Genomic DNA, 16,389 nt, shown 5'->3' with positions numbered 1-16,389 from the left:
TACCCATATGCTGTGATGAAAACTTGTCCATGAATGTTAGGATGTTTCAGGAGCTTTACAAATGACTCCAGTTCTTCATAATAGTAACTTAAAAAGATAGCAAATGCCTGTCCATGGAAAAAGCAGTGTATCTAATCCCTTTTACTAATCCCTCTATTATATTTGTAATTGCATAACAATGTTGAATTTTTTAATACAGAAGAGGGCTATTTTCATTTACAAAGAAAACACAGTCTTACTGTAGCAATGGTTTTACTGAGAATGTAGTAAGTCTTTCCTTAAGAAGTAATATGCCTGTCTTCAAAATCATCTGAGGAAAAAAAATACTTTTCCCAACAATCTTTTTTTATAGGGGCATTTGCTAAATGAACAGCCTTCCCTCAAATAATAAGGAAGAAAAAACACATGGAAAAATTAAAAAACAAAACATCCTTTCCACTAATTTCTGTTGTAAGCTATTATCTGTAGTGTCATAAGAATCAACGATGCATAGCTTTATACTCAGGAAATTTTCTTTAGATGACGACTGGTGCTAAGAGGCTACTAAGTTGCATGATAGAAATAAAATTGGATTTTCAAACAGTGTACTCCATTGCACATAGTTGCATTTGAAAACAATTTGTTCCCATCAGGTTTCATTATTATGAAATAGTTTTACAACTTTAAATACAGTTTTAATTTTCTGATGGCTTGTCATTGATGTCATATCCATATCTGCTGTGCCATATATAAGAGGACTTGCCTGTTTGCCCTAATCTGTGTATATGTACATGCAAAACTATGCATATGCAATCTATCTATCTATCTATACACACACACAAAACAATTTTTAATCTATGTTTAAGTCTGAAAATAATGTTAGTTACTTAAGGAGAAAAAAAATGCCTCATAAGTTTGTAGTTTTAAGAAGAAAATCAAACAATCATTAGCAAGTCAGAAAATTTAAAATTAACATTGTCCCTAACCATAAAAAAAAAGTATGGAAAAGCATAGGCAAAGTCACTTCAAACATCCTATACTCATTCCTTCTCACCTCCTGGAATCAGTTAAGATACAGTGCACACAACTACATATACCAGAGTAGATAAGTAAGCATTTTTATCCCTGTTTTACAGATAGGGAAAGTGAGAAACAGGAAGTCTCAGTGACTTGTGTGACAGTCAGTGTGGTTTAGTAGATTAGACATTGGAGCAAGGTGAAGTAATTTTTAGTCCCTTGATTTTTTTAAAAAAATTAAAATGTTTGATTTAAATCAGGCTGAGGCATTGTAAAACTAATGTGAAAATTTGTGTTATTTGCAATTAAAACTTATAATGAACTAAATTATAAGTTCCATTCCTTTTTTTTAAAGTGCCACTTCTGGTTGGGTACCTTATTCGAATTTTACACAACTGCTCTAGGCAAAACAAAGTATTGAAAATTAAGATCCAATTCTTACAGACATTTAAGCAAATATGTAACTTTATTTACATGAATAAATCCTATTAATTGCAGTGGACCTACTTGTACTTATGCATTTGAAGCAACAGGGCTAACATATTTTTTATTAAGATTTAGAGGCATAAAATCTTTGTCATTTCAAAACAATACCACTTCACTAGTGATAAAAAGTTATTCAGATTTTCAGTACATTAACTAAATCATTGTGAACTGTTATACATACGGGCCAATATTTGCAAAAACAGTAGCCTAAAGTTAGGCTCCTAAACTCCATGATTAAGCACCTAAAGATGGGATTTTTCAAAAGCATGTGAGTAATTTAAGAATAGGAATCCCACTAACTTCAAACTGCAAACCCCAATGGAGAAATATAATGTAGAAGCATTTCAGCATTCTTGACTTGTGCAATATATCAGAAATTGGTTTTGGCTGCAAGTATAGTATGGACTATTTGCTGAGCAATTTTATGTTTGAGCTTGTGGTGATCTCATAGTAAGGATGTTAATCAGACCCTGGACATGTCTCTTTCACAATAGATGAGTGTTTAAGTGTGAAACTTCTTGGTAAAAAAATACAAAATCTGAAGTGTTACTAACAGTTAGGAAATTAGTTTTTAAAAAGTGCAAAACAAGAAAGTAAAGAATTAGCAATGCAAAAAATCATGATATAAATAAAAAATGTTTTTAATCAATGTATTTATCCACCCTACATTTGACTGAGATACAGGAGACATGGTGTCTTATACTGTATGTAATTCTGTTTTATAACATGAATGAGACTGTATTCATTGTTGTGGTCCTACTTTTGGAATCTTAGGGGTTTGTGGCTTTACAGCCAAATTGTCTTAAGATTGATGAAGAAGCCAAAACTATTGATTGATTTTGAAACTGACAAAACACACCATTGCCGCCTACATGCCCTTATATGGCAGGTAGCCCTGAGATGACATTATAATCACAGAATTTAGTAAGGGAGCAGGGGAAGTTTTCAAGTCTTACTTCTAAAGTTGGGTGCCTGTGTCAGTGTTCAGGCTTGTAAGCACTGATGTCTGCATCTAACTTCAGGCATCTATGTTTAGAAACATAGTGATTTCAGAATTAGTGAAGGCTCTCAAAATTTAAGGTACTTCTCAAGGCAAACACACAAATATATGGTGTGCAAACAGGAAAGAGAGGGTTTAAGTGCAGCTATTTTAATTTGTTAGAAATAGAGCAATTGTTATGCTAAGTTTTAGCTGTATATTGCGGGATTTGTAGAAGCAGGGCTTACGTTAAAAGCGGGTGGGAAAACAGCAATGCAAAGTTAGTGTGACCTAGCTTTGAAATAATAATATTTTAAAAAATAAAAGTAAAAAAGTGTTAAAATAGATAGGATATAATATAAATAAAATGTAAATGTTTTTCATTAATGCATGCTATAAAAGAGTATAAATGCTTGTGTAATATTGCTTGTATTTTGAAGAAACTGAGGCAGAGATGCTTTTTGTTAGCTGTATTTTTTTGTAATTGTTTGAAAAAAGCTGTTTTTAATTTAAGAGTGAAGATTGTTTTTGCTTTTAAAGTTTGTTGGTGTGCAATTTAAACAACAATTTTTTTAATTAAAAGTGAATTTTTTGAAAAACAAAAAGAACATATGTTTATTTTTTGGGGGGTGGATTAGTTATTGCTTTTATATATATATATATATATATATATATATATATATATATATATTATATTATATTATATACATATTGCTGATTGCAGGCAAAAAAAGAGGAATTATTTTTATATATTTTTGTTTGTTTTATAGGCAGATTAGGTTTTAGTGACTTTTATTTTTATTAGGTAATTTGCATTAATACATATGCTTTTTGGCTTGCTTTTGGATTTAAAGCTATTTATAGTTTAAAGATATTTACTTAAAAAGGGACACAATTAACTTTTATTAGAATTTTGATTGCTTTTTACTTTTAATTTTTCCTTTTACAACATACAACTTTAAAACGGAAAACACCACCTATTGTAGCCCCTTAGAGCCTAATAGGATTTTAGTTAAGTTGCATTATATATTTATATTTTTTTATATATTTGGGCGGTTGAATTTTAATAAAACCTTTTATTTTTTTTTAGCTAATTTGACTAAATTGTTTATAGCCAAATGATTTTAATTAAATAATTTTTTTTGCTTGGATTTATTTACAGACTTTTTTTGGAAAAGGGCTCATTTTTAATTTTTTTTAGAATGGCTGCAAAGAAATTAAGATTTTTTTTAGCATTTTTATAAAATGTTACTGAATTTTTTTAAGCAACTACAGAGTTAATTTTTTTTAATTATTTGCTTATTTTTAATGCCATTTTAATTAACTTAGATTTTATTATTTTAATTATTGTTTTGGGATTGACACTTTTTATGCTTGTAATTTTTTTTATTATTATGCTTTTAGAGTTTTTAACCTGTTTTGAAATTTTTTTATTCTTGCTTGCTTGGGCCTGATTTTGCTTTTTTTGCTGAACATAACGTTTTATGGGTGCCAGTTTGTTTTACTATTAATTAGCAAGGAGGGTGAACTTTTCAATTAGCCCCCACCCCTTTTGGGGTTTGTTTGTTTTTTTAAACATTTTTATTTATTAGGGCTATTTGAGGGTTTTTTGTGAGGCTTGTTACATGGACAGAATGCACGGCCAATTGGCATTTTAATTTTTTTTTTTTATGGCAGATACATTGCTGTTACAGCGTATGCTGAGCATAAATGGTTAAATTTTGACAAGTTTTTGAAGGACTGGTACTTGCTTAGCCAGTGCTTTTAGACAGGTGCTTTTTGCTTTTTTTGCTTGGAAGTTTTGTTTTAAGGCTTGCAACTTGTTTGGCGTGTAGGTTTGAGTTGCTGCTTGGTTTATATTTTGTGCTTTTAATTGCTTAACTTTAGCTGTTAGGTACATATATATATATTTTTTTTTAATTTTTTTTTTTTTGTATTTTAGGCATGCTACGGCTAAGGTTGTATGCACTAAGGATTATATGCGTGGAGCGAGACTTTCTGAGGGTTTTTTTTTTTACCATTTTGGACTTTTACAACGAGGAGTACATTTATTTGCACTTTATTACTATTGACCGGGGTAGAGAGAGGAATGCTAAGCCCCTTTTTGGTTTTTAGACTTACTGCGGCTGAGAGTGGGGTTTACCTTTAATTATGCAATTTTTAACATGTAATATTAATTGTGCTAAATAAAGCAAATGTGAAATATTAAGGGCAAAAAGATAGATGGTGTGCATTTTGCAGGTTTTTTTTTAATTTATTATTAAAACTGTGATAGATTTTTATTATTAATTTGCTTGTGCCTTAGTTGATTAGGCTAAGATTACAGGCTTGTAGGGCGGAGATGACGAGAACACACCATGTGACTGAATTTAGAGCATTAATTAATAAAATAATAGCAAAGAATATTGGGAACACTTTCTTATTATTTGCGGGAAGAAAAACGTTAATGCTTAAACCCTGACACCTTTTTATACTTACAAACATTGGCTTTTGGGGCTGGCCAGGTTTGGGGGTAGGAGAGAGAGAGAGGGAGAGAGATGGACGGGAGGTTATTTTGTGCACAGATTATTTAGCGATACGCTGCAAAAGTTTAGAATTTGCTTTTGTTTTTGGGAGCTATTTTAGTTCAGGCCGGCTGCCTGTGGCTTTTTTAGTGTCCCCAAACCACACCGGCTTTAGGGTTGCAAAGGCAGAATGTTGGGTTTTACTAGGTGGCTAACCTTTGCAAATGTAATTTTAATTTTGCAATTTATTTGCCTTTGTTTTATTTTTTTTATATTTTTTTTATAGCTAGCTGGTGCTGAAAGCAGTTTTTTTGTGCTTGGCATGGTTTGTCTTGATTTTTGAATGCAAAGCAGCTTTTTTTTATTTTTAGGACAAGCTAATTTTTTTAATTAACCCGTTTCTTAATTTTTTAATTTTTTTTATTTTAGCTTTAATTAACTGGGAAGTCAAGGGGGTTAGCAAAATAGTTTGGGTAGGGAGGCGTTTGGATGCTTTACATTTTGTTTTAAATTTTGCATTTGAGTTTTAATTTTGCTTGGGAGGTTTTTAGACTTTGCACTTGAAACTTATGGAGGTTTTTTGTGGCTTTTTTTGAGGTGTATGATTTTATTTAAATTGAAGGTAGCTTTTAGTGGGAATTGTTTAAATGGATTATTACGCTTGTAAAAATTCTAATTTTTAAAATACCTACAAATTTTAGGACTGTAATGCACATACATATAATAAGCAGGTGTGCCCTTTGGTGGAGCTGGAGTAGTCTTGGACTGATTTTTACCCAGTTCCAAGCGTATAGGGTGCCCTGTCCACTAAGTTAGCGGCTTATAAAGCTAAAATAACCACACCACCTTTTTGGGTTACATACACAGAAAAGGTTTATTGAGGATGTCCATGACCCTTTTACACCTTCCTTTAGCAAAGAGCGTTGGCTAGTCTTAGAGAGACGGCGCTGCTTACTTTGATTGCTTTTAGTGAGATGGTCAGACCAGTTAGTGTCTTAGGCAGGGAGGAGAGGGGGAGGAAAGATGGGATTAGACAATTCTAGACCCAGGCAGGCCCCTTGCCGGATATGCCATGCAGAGACAGCCCGCCTTGGTCAGGACCTTTTACTGGTTTACTAGGTGCAGTTACAGGGCTTGCATGAGAGACATTTTTGGTCACAAGCTTGTGGGCTTTGCAGAGAGCTTTGGGCTTTTTTTGTGACCCTTATTTACACTGGCATACGTACATTACACACACACCAAGGCCTTTATTTTTTTGTATTATGATGCATTGTTTTTTTTTTTTTGTTTTTTTAATTTGAGGGCGTTACCATAACCCCTCAACTTATACATAGGTCTGACCTAAGCCACACATTGGCTTACCCTGGGGCAACAACATATTTTTTAGCCCCACGTACGCATACAACTAACCTTACATGGGGCAACCAATTCCCCAACCCTGTTCTGCATTTGATTTAGTTGCATAAGCAAAAGTTCGCATGGTGTGAGCCCAAAAGGGACAGATGGCTTCACGGGCAGTTTTTTTTCGATACCCCAACAGAAATGTCAAAACGTCTTTTACTTTTTATTTGGCGCTTGGGGTTCGAAGGGGGACGGTCCGTAGCAGCTGCGGTGCTGCTGTTTTAGTCAGGCGTTACCATCCAAGTCACGGCACCGAATTGCACACCAACAAACTTTAAAAGCAAAAACATAAAAAGTTAACCCACTCCCCATATTGCACATGGGATCCTTCTGGCTACCCCAAATCTCTAGCCAAAGGGCAAAAAAAAAGCTATTGGACACCAAAAGTTGTACTAAGTAAACTCCTCAAAAGTGAGTGTGCTTGTCCTGGCTTTTTGCTCCAAAGCACTGTAATAAAGTCATTTTACTAAAAAGTATAGCTAGATAGCATAAATTAAATAAAAAACTGAAGTGCTGTATAATAAGCAGTGTATGTGTTCATTTTTAAACAAAAGTATATAAAAAATAAAAGTTTCCTTTATAAATTAAAAAAAGCCAAAAAACAAACAAACAAAAAAATAACTGCCTGGCTGTAGCTGGCAGGCTTGGTCCAAAAATAAGATGCTGGCCTGCCCAAAAACACTGCTCACAGCTAAAACTTGGCTAACAGTCCCCCTCCCCCAAAAGGGGGGGTGCTTAAATGTGCCCAAGCAGCCGTGAAATCTGCAAAACACTGCCAAGCATTAATAAAATGTGTTAGGTCTTTTTACTCATAGGTAAAAAAAACACTACCCAAAAATCCTAAGCAACCCTGTCATTTATTAAAATAAAAAAACTGGGTCTACATAACAATTGCAAAAAGCTGCTCTTACCAAATCCTGCTAATTTCAAACACTGCTGTAAAGTGCCAAAAACTAACTGCCTAATCCCATGCTTCTCACTGCAAAAAACCCACACTCTGTCTCAAAATAACTCCACTCCAACTACTAATCAGCCTGTCTCTCCTTCTAGTACTTCTTTTCCTCCTTTTAAACAGCAAAAAAACAAAAACAAAATAAAGTGCTAGTAATTAAAAGGATGAAGATTAGCCCCATACATCTGAACTGGATATAATGATAATGCATGATTAGTATAAACATGAAAGGTATTTTATTATTACATTTTTATAGTAATAACCACATATTACTAAGGTGGTCCAATTAAAGGGTATTTGTTAAACACTGTGACAACTTTTCCTTGCTTCAGTTTTTTTCACATATTGAAGCTGTGTGGGATTTAAGGGCCATAATGTTTGTTTATTTTTTATTTTAATTTAAATATTAGGTGTTATTTTAGGAGCACTAACAACAAATCAGCTAGGCATACCAGGTGGTTTAATTTTTTTAATGTTTTGGTGAATTATTTAAGTTTATATGCATTTACCCCACGGGCCCGGCAGGATGTGGTATATGGGAGCCCATACCCCTTCGACCGGCCTGTATGCTTGGAAAGAGCACTGTGAGTGCCTGCACTTTTATTCTGAAAATTTTTAAGTATGTTTTTACGGCCACAAATTAGATGGCACCTTTGAGCACTAGTAAGGGCAGTGGGCCAAGCTTGATTCTCAAGATTACTCTGAATGGCCATTAGCTGGTCATTCAGGACATTTTGAATTTTTGAACATGCTAGATTTTACTGCAATTTTTTTTTTTTTTGCTTTAGTGATATTTAATACTGTTTTTGTTAACAGTTTTGGGGTTATTGAATTAAGGGTGGAGATAACATGTAATTTACCCACCCCAGCCTGCACCTGGGTTAACTGTCCTTTACTAATAAGACTAGTGGCTTTGACTTCAATGTATAAGTAGGGGCATAGCGAGCAGATCGAGGGACGTGATCGTTCCCCTCTATTCGACATTGGTGAGGCCTCATCCGGAGTACTGTGTCCAGTTTTGGGCCCCACACTTCAAGAAGGATGTGGATAAATTGGAGAGAGTCCAGCGAAGGGCAACAAAAATGATTAGGGGTCTGGAACACATGACTTATGAGGAGAGGCTGAGGGAACTGGGATTGTTTAGCCTGCAGAAGAGAAGAATGAGGGGGGATTTGATAGCTGCTTTCAACTACCTGAAAGGGGGTTCCAAAGAGGATGGCTCTAGACTGTTCTCAATGGTAGCAGATGACAGAACGAGGAGTAATGGTCTCAAGCTGCAGTGGGGGAGGTTTAGATTGGATATTAGGAAAAGCTTTTTCACTAAGAGGGTGGTGAAACACTGGAATGCGTTACCTAGGGAGGTGGTAGAATCTCCTTCCTTAGAGGTTTTTAAGGTCAGGCTTGACAAAGCCCTGGCTGGGATGATTTAACTGGGAATTGGTCCTGCTTCGAGCAGGGGGTTGGACTAGATGACCTTCTGGGGTCCCTTCCAACCCTTATATTCTATGATTCTATGATTCTATGAATTGACTACCCCTTTATATCAGTATATAGTTGTGTTGCACAATCTAGCCATAAAGGTAGACTGGTGTCATAAACGTCAAATTTTCAGATTCAAATTTCTCCCAGGTTTGGGTGGGGTAAGTTATGATGTTTCACTTCAAGTCTTTTCTAACATATATAGCAAGTGGAAATATGGGTCCAAATTTTTGCAAAAATTTCATCCTGTTGTTGCACTTAAATTTCAAAATCTTTTTGCAAAATTTGCTACTGTGGATCATAGATTCAAGTTCAGAAAGGACCATTGTGATCATTTAGTCTGACCTCAGGCCACAGAACTTCACCAAAATAATTCCTAAAGCATATCTTTTACAAAACCATCCAGCCGTGATTTTAAAATTGTCAGTGATAGAGCAAATGTACTGGGGTTTTTGTTTGTCTGTTGTGATTTGTTTATGGGTGTGGGTTGATAAATGCTACATGGTCCCAGAATAGCAAGTTTCAGCCCAGACAATTTTTAAAAGGGAAGGGGGTTGTTGCCGGCACCCAGTGCCAAGAGGCTAAACAACAGCTGGAGTTGGTTCGCTACCTGGTGTGCTACACCCAATAATCACAACGGGGTGGAGAAGCAGAAAAGTTTATTTGCAGCTGCAAAAAGGTACAGGGAAAATAAGATCTCAAATCCTGCACCCAGAGCAGAAAGTTACACAGGCTTTTATACATCCTTTCTTCAGCATACTTATCCAATAGCAAGCTGCCCTAAGTATCCATATAGCCAGCCAATCCAGTTCCCAGCTAGTTCCCTTGTTTTTTGTATCATTTGTTAAACTATACATAAAGCTGCTTTATTCAGCATTGTTCTTCCATATCTGCCCTGTTCAGCCTTGCTTAGTTTCAGGCAGTCTGACTCTGCAACATATTGTTGCAGATCCTCAGCATAACTGCTGTGAGTGCCTCCAGGCGGGGCGGGCGGGCAAGGACACTTGCGCCTAGTACGCAGAGCTGCTGCGAGTGCCTCCAGGCAAGGGGGGGGGGCAAGGACACCTGGGCCTAGTGCGAGGGGGCTTCATCGACACTCGTGGTCTTCCATCCCCTCGAGTTACCTAGTGGCCATGCCCCAGTGTCACCAACAGGGTTATGGAAAAGGGCAACTGATTCTTAACTAAGGCATTGCAGTCAGATGTTTCTCTAAAAGTCTTGATCTGTCCTGTGTTCGACCTAAATCTGAATTACTAATCCTCTTGGGAACAGACAGAACATTGAAGTCTTTTTAAAACTGCATTCAAAATCCAATATTCCTGAAAGAGGCCATAAAGTAGTAAATGGTGTAGTTTAAGAAGTTTGTAATTTCATCATTCAGAGTCGTAGTTAAAAGAACATTGTGTTTTCAAGTTGGGCATTCCTCCGCTTTTGCACTTGTCCTCCTTTGAGTGCTGGCAGGTCATACTAATGGAACTTCTGGAACAACTCCAGATCTTTCACTAACAGATAAGAAGGAAACTTAAAAAATTTCTGGGGATATAATCCTCTGCCTGAGTCACTGGATTGTGTCCAATATGAGATGGTTACTCTGCCTGTAGTGAATCAGTGTATGGGAGACTCATTTTCTTTTTCCCCCTGAGGGAACATTGTGCTGGTAAAATTCTTCATTGGTTTACATTAAAAAGTTGTTGCCCATGCGGTCATTCTGAATGATCTTTGTTCTTCTGCCCAAATTAGCATACACAGGCATAGATATGCACCAAAGGTCTGTCATTCGTAGGGATGGACAAATAGGCTGCTGTTTAGGTTCACGGGGGGCAGTCCTGTTGGAAAGTCACGTTATTTGGAAATTGTTTGGGAACATCCAGATTTGGAAAAAAACTACTGTAGGAACAATAAGAGGATGCACAAATACATACCATGATGCTCAGCAGAGTGAGGGAACAGGAGAAAGAACAGAAGAAGCAGAGAGGAGAACTGTGCTCTAAATATTATGATCATGCCAGTGGTGACAGAAGGGTGGCTGGGAGATGCACAGTGTAGAAATGGTAGTTAAGAAGAAACTGAAAATAAAACTAGAGGTTTTCACACTTCATTACTGGTGGCCAAGCATATTGCACATACCAGTGCTCCTTGCATCACTCCGTTCCCGCTCACAAGCTCCCTGTGTGTCATCCCCTCCATCTTGCCACGCTCCCTGTGTGCATCCCCATTCCTCCCATTCTCCCTCCATTCCAGGGGCCACAGGCATCCCCTTGCTTCCCCTACCACCCTGTAGCAGGATCACCCAATCTCTGCCTTGCCAGAGGCTCTGTATGGCTCCCCAGTCTCTTGCATGTCAGGGGCTCTGTGTGTGCCCCCTTTTTCCCCCATACCAGGGTCCTCCATCCAAACACAGAAAGGCCATCAAGTTAAATAAAGCCTTGCAAGTGGCCAATAATTTACTGAAAATCCAAAAGGAGGAGATTGCATTTTTGTGGGCGGGGGTGGGGAGAAATTAGCTACTGGACAATGATACCGACCAGTCTGGAACGGGGATGAGACAGCATGCCCTAGTAATCCTAAGTGTACTCTCTGAGGGAACCCTAACAGAGGGGTGTGCCAAGGAGGGGTTTACAGTCTAACTGTGCTAAAACAGGCCAGTAATGTTCTGCAGGAGTGTTACTCTTGAGCTCAGTAAATCAGGGGATTTGATGGATGAGGTGTATGGGCTCAGAAAAGTTGCTCTCTGAGTAGATATTTCATAGAAATTACTTGTTTATGTCTTTCTCTGTTCAGCAAAGAGAGGAGACTATGTGGTCTCTCTTCTGTCAGTGCCAGGACAGTTACCTACTCTGCTAGGATTTTTGTTGTTTCTGCAACATGGCAGTGGATTCACATTGGTACTAATGTGGTGAGGGTTCCAGTTGTTTTTCTCATCACTATTCTGCACACTGAGGTTCTGCATTCTGCATTGAGGTTCACTGGGCTCATTCATTGCTGCTGCATCTGTCCCCTTACCTTCTGCTTTCCCCAAATACCTCTCCTCTCTTTCATCCATTCCCCTGCATTGTGGTACACAGGACTATTGAAATTTTCCTTAAGCTAAACATACAAAGATGCAGAATGTCTTACTGTGACACTGACAGACTGGTTAACTTGTGTTTGACCCATAATAACTTAACCGGAGGCACTGAAATGGATCAAAACAATCTACTTGTATGTGAATTTCAAATAAATGTATAGATTCGAATCTTTAACATGTTTGCTTGTATTGTTAGAGAATCAAGATAATATGCTAATTCTATTTGTCTGTGTTTACTTTTTCTTATTTGAAGTTTAACAATGTGATCTAATTAGCTTGTAGTTGCTAAAATCCTGTTACTGTCTTTTATTGATTCATTTAATGATTCATTACTGTATTCTATTGACTCAAAGATCAAAGCTGTGAAATACCATCAGAACTAATATTATTTATATTGTGTTCAGCTTAATTGTCTGTGCCATAATGAACTGCCTAGATAGTTTGAATGATTAATTGCCATATGTTAATGAACACAACTACTTACCTGTGTATGTATAGGAAATAGCTTCAAAGCAACAATACACTTTACCTATTCTTCATCTGAGGAGGGCCCTGCTCTGACAGTTGCTGTCAAGAGGCTATCTGCTTGCAGTTTGGTTCAATGGCTCTCAGCACCCCCACTATAAAAATTGTTCCAGCACCTCTGGACATAGAAGACTGCACTATATCTACTACAGGGATGGCTTGGCTCAAAGATGCTGCACTGTCACCGAGTGGCATTCTCATAAACATGGTGGGATTCTAGAACACTCACAAGTCTTGCAGTAAGAGCCATGGAGGGATGGCTTAGTGCTCCCTATCTAATTTGGTCCACTGAGCTCTGATGTAGAGTTTGCATTTGCTCGATTGAGCGGATCAGTATAAATAGTGTGGAATTCCATTGTGAACTTATGGTTTATAGCTAATAGTCAGTTGCATGAAGCTAACTTAGACTATAGCTGGCTGCTGGCCTAGATAAAGTGGTGAAATAGCCACCAATACTGTGGAAATATTGTCTCTCACAGCATCAGGTCTACTGGATGGCACAAGTTACCTCAGAACTGAGGGAGGGATTAGTGTCCATCATTACCTGCCGAGGCCACTATGAACTCCCCTCCCCCACATGACAGCAGAAATAGGCAAAACTTGAGTGGCAGCCATAGTATGATCCACCCCCTCTGTCAAACCCAGGGCTGGGAGGCTTGCTCCCGGATGCAGAGACCAAACTTTCCAGCATTGTAGACTTTGTAGGAGGTATTGATGAGAAATCTGATGCGGTTCAATAAGGATAAGTGCAGGGTCCTGCACTTAGGACGGAAGAACCCAATGCACCGCTACAGACTAGGGACCGAATGGCTAGGCAGCAGTTCTGCGGAAAAGGACCTAGGGGTGACAGTGGACGAGAAGCTGGATATGAGTCAGCAGTGTGCCCTTGTTGCCAAGAAGGCCAATGGCATTTTGGGATGTATAAGTAGGGGCATAGCGAGCAGATCGAGGGACGTGATCGTTCCCCTTTATTCGACATTGGTGAGGCCGCATCTGGAGTACTGTGTCCAGTTTTGGGCCCCACACTACAAGAAGGATGTGGATAAATTGGAGAGAGTCCAGCGAAGGGCAACAAAAATGATTAGGGGTCTGGAACACATGACTTATGAGGAGAGGCTGAGGGAACTGGGATTGTTTAGTCTGCGGAAGAGAAGAATGAGGGGGGATTTGATAGCTGCTTTCAACTACCTGAGAGGTGGTTCCACAGAGGATGGTTCTAGACCATTCTCAGTGGTAGAAGAGGACAGGACAAGGAGTAATGGTCTCAAGTTGCAGTGGGGGAGGTTTAGGTTGGATATTAGGAAAAACTTTTTCACTAGGAGGGTGGTGAAACACTGGAATGCGTTACCTAGGGAGGTGGTAGAATCTCCTTCCTTAGAAGTTTATAAGGTCAGGCTTGACAAAGCCCTGGCTGGGATGATTTAATTGGGGATTGGTCCTGCTTTGAGCAGGGGGTTGGACTAGATGACCTCCTGAGGTCCCTTCCAACCCTGATATTCTATGATTCTATGATTCTATTCCAGAGGTGGAAGTGGGAAACAGCCATTTGCTGAGAAGTGCTCCTGCAGTGAGCCAACAGAGTTCCTGGTGGAAATCAGCTCAGAAATGAATGCTTGTCCACGTATTACTTCCCTGCCATACTTCCTACCTACTCATTAGACAGGGAAGGAAAGCCAATAGCAGAATGGCTACCCTGGGTGCTGGGTTGCCATGAGACAGAGAAAACCAGGGTCTCCAGAGATGGAGTATCATTTCCCTGTGTACACTGCTGGGCTACCAGACTTCGCCACTTACTCCCCCTCCACACGGTCTAAAACATCTCCCCCTTGAGGGAACGGTGTAGTGGAAAATATGTGAGGAAATCTTTGCAGAGTTTCAAACATACCTTGTTCACATCAGTGGCTTTTTCTTCAAGAGCGGGACAGTCTGGCCAAAAGTATACTATGCAAAATCTTGAGGGATATACAAATCCACCATACTTTTAAGTGACAGCACTGTATAACTCTCTAGGCACTTGCACTGGTATGTAAGTAGTTGTGCCCCTGACATTGCAACGGCGCTATATCTTCAGTGAACCAAGGCTTTTATGATTGACTGTTAGTAGAATCTAGCATTCTCTATGGGCAGTCAACCCCACAAATTCTGTCTTCTGATTAAACTTAGTAGACCCACCAGTTTTGATAAGTTTCAGAGTAGCAGCTGTGTTAGTCTGTATTGGCAAGAAGAAAAGGAGTACTTGTGGCACCTTAGAGACTAACCAATTTATTTGAGCATAAGCTTTCGTGAGCTACAGCTCACTTCATCGGATGCATCCGATGAAGTGAGCTGTAGCTCACGAAAGCTTATGCTCAAATAAATTGGTTAGTCTCTAAGGTGCCAAAAGTACTCCTTTTCAGTTTTGATAACAGAGCCTGAGGTACAATTCTGAGATCTATCATGGCTACCCATATCAATCAGTCCAATTTAATTTTTTCAGGGGACACGGACTGCGCTGGGGATGATGGATGTTCTTGAAGATCTGATAAGCCTACTTTGAGAGAACATCTCAAGGGCTTGTAGAGAACAAGCGATTATCAGTACTGATGAATGTTGCCTTTCATCAAAAATTAGGGTCTCATTAGTAGTCCTTGTAGCAGCTGATGATGATAGATGCTTTCAACAGATGACCTTTTTTTTTTTTTTTTATATATCTTGGAGATACTGTCTGCTCTGATTATGAGTTGGCTGTTTTCAGTTGAAAGACTCCTTGGCAAAATGTGGGTTACAGTTTTTTAATAGGATGTATTATCACAGCCTGTCTTATACCACTGCATTCATTGATGAGTCAGCGGTTGCAATTAAAAATGATATTTTAAAGAGATGGGCTCGTGTCATCCAATCTTCTTCCAAAATTCAGGGGGATTCATGTCCAGGGTTTTGGCTCAGATCATTACAGAGCTCTAATATTTTATAGAGTTTAGCACAGCTGGTAAGATATTTCCTGTTGTACACATGGCATGCAAAGTTTCTGCTCAAGATTGAATATTTTTTTCAAGCAAATCTGAGAAAACAATTCATTTGTGAAGAAGTAAGTAGCTGCTTCAGACCAGTGTTTCCTCCTCCAGCTCAAACAGCATTTCATTTATAACCTACTTCGTGTGGGTGCCAAGCAATTTACGCTGCTGCTTAATGTGGGAAATTGGATATATGCTAAGAAAATCTGATTCACTCTAAATTGCTTATGTTAAAGTTGATTAGATGAGAACTCTATTTATAATGAATAATTCCTAAACTTTTACCACTTTGCAGTGGTGTGTTTCTCTTATCTAATTGATTGTGAATCTCTATTTCAGATATAAGAAAGTTATTGTTTTTGTTTTGTTTTGCCAGAAACAATTTAACACCTGCTCTATTGCTTTTTGTTTGCCCTCTGATTTATACACAGAATTAATTCTACTTGTTAAGGCACATACTGAAAGTCAGCACACGTTGTAGCTCTTATTCGGATGTATAAAGTGCTCAGAAAATAACTGCTTCCAAGCATAGATGAGAATGAAAGATGACATGCCTGGAATATTCGCAGATGACATCCAGGTTGCACAAAATGCAATTCTGGTTAGAGAGCCAAATCCCGTAAACTGCTCAAAGCCCACTGTGGCCAACTCTTGTGACTTTATCACGAGTTTTGTCATATTTGGTGTCTTTCTTGATCTCTCAGCTCCTTGAATCATTTAATTAGGTGAGAAATACAACTGTCATTCCAAAAAATAAATTTCTAACCCTGATGCACAGAAGTTTAAAAATGTGAAAGGGTCAGAAACCAGAAGTTAAATGAAATTAACTCAATATTTATTATTTTAAAAATATCTCATGATTTGAAACTAGGATGACCAGATGCCCTGACATTAGGGACTTTGTCTTACATAGGACCCTATTATCTCTTCCCCCTCCCCTCCAGTCCTGATTTTTCGCACTTGCTATCTTGCTCTCTATTTGAAAACAATCATGATTTTGGGGGGCC

The 16,389-nt window shown here is 38.2% G+C and overlaps 1 protein-coding gene across 7 annotated transcripts in view; it reads left to right on the top strand.

Moving 5' to 3' along the window:
* Positions 1 to 16,389, top strand: part of PLD5 (phospholipase D family member 5) — a 269,816-nt gene that overhangs the window by 181,572 nt on the left and 71,855 nt on the right. The window contains exon 1 of one of the 7 annotated variants that reach the window (XM_075126942.1): positions 2,471 to 2,562. The exons of the other annotated variants lie outside the window; for them this stretch is intronic. The gene's annotated coding sequence lies outside the window, so the exon portion shown is untranslated. Of the gene's footprint in view, positions 1 to 2,470; positions 2,563 to 16,389 lie in introns of those variants that run through there. 7 annotated transcript variants of the gene reach the window in all.

This window comes from Caretta caretta, chromosome 3, assembly GCF_965140235.1.
Source record: "Caretta caretta isolate rCarCar2 chromosome 3, rCarCar1.hap1, whole genome shotgun sequence".
Lineage (NCBI taxonomy): Eukaryota > Metazoa > Chordata > Testudines > Cheloniidae > Caretta > Caretta caretta.
This window is presented reverse-complemented; position numbering and strand designations above follow the sequence as displayed.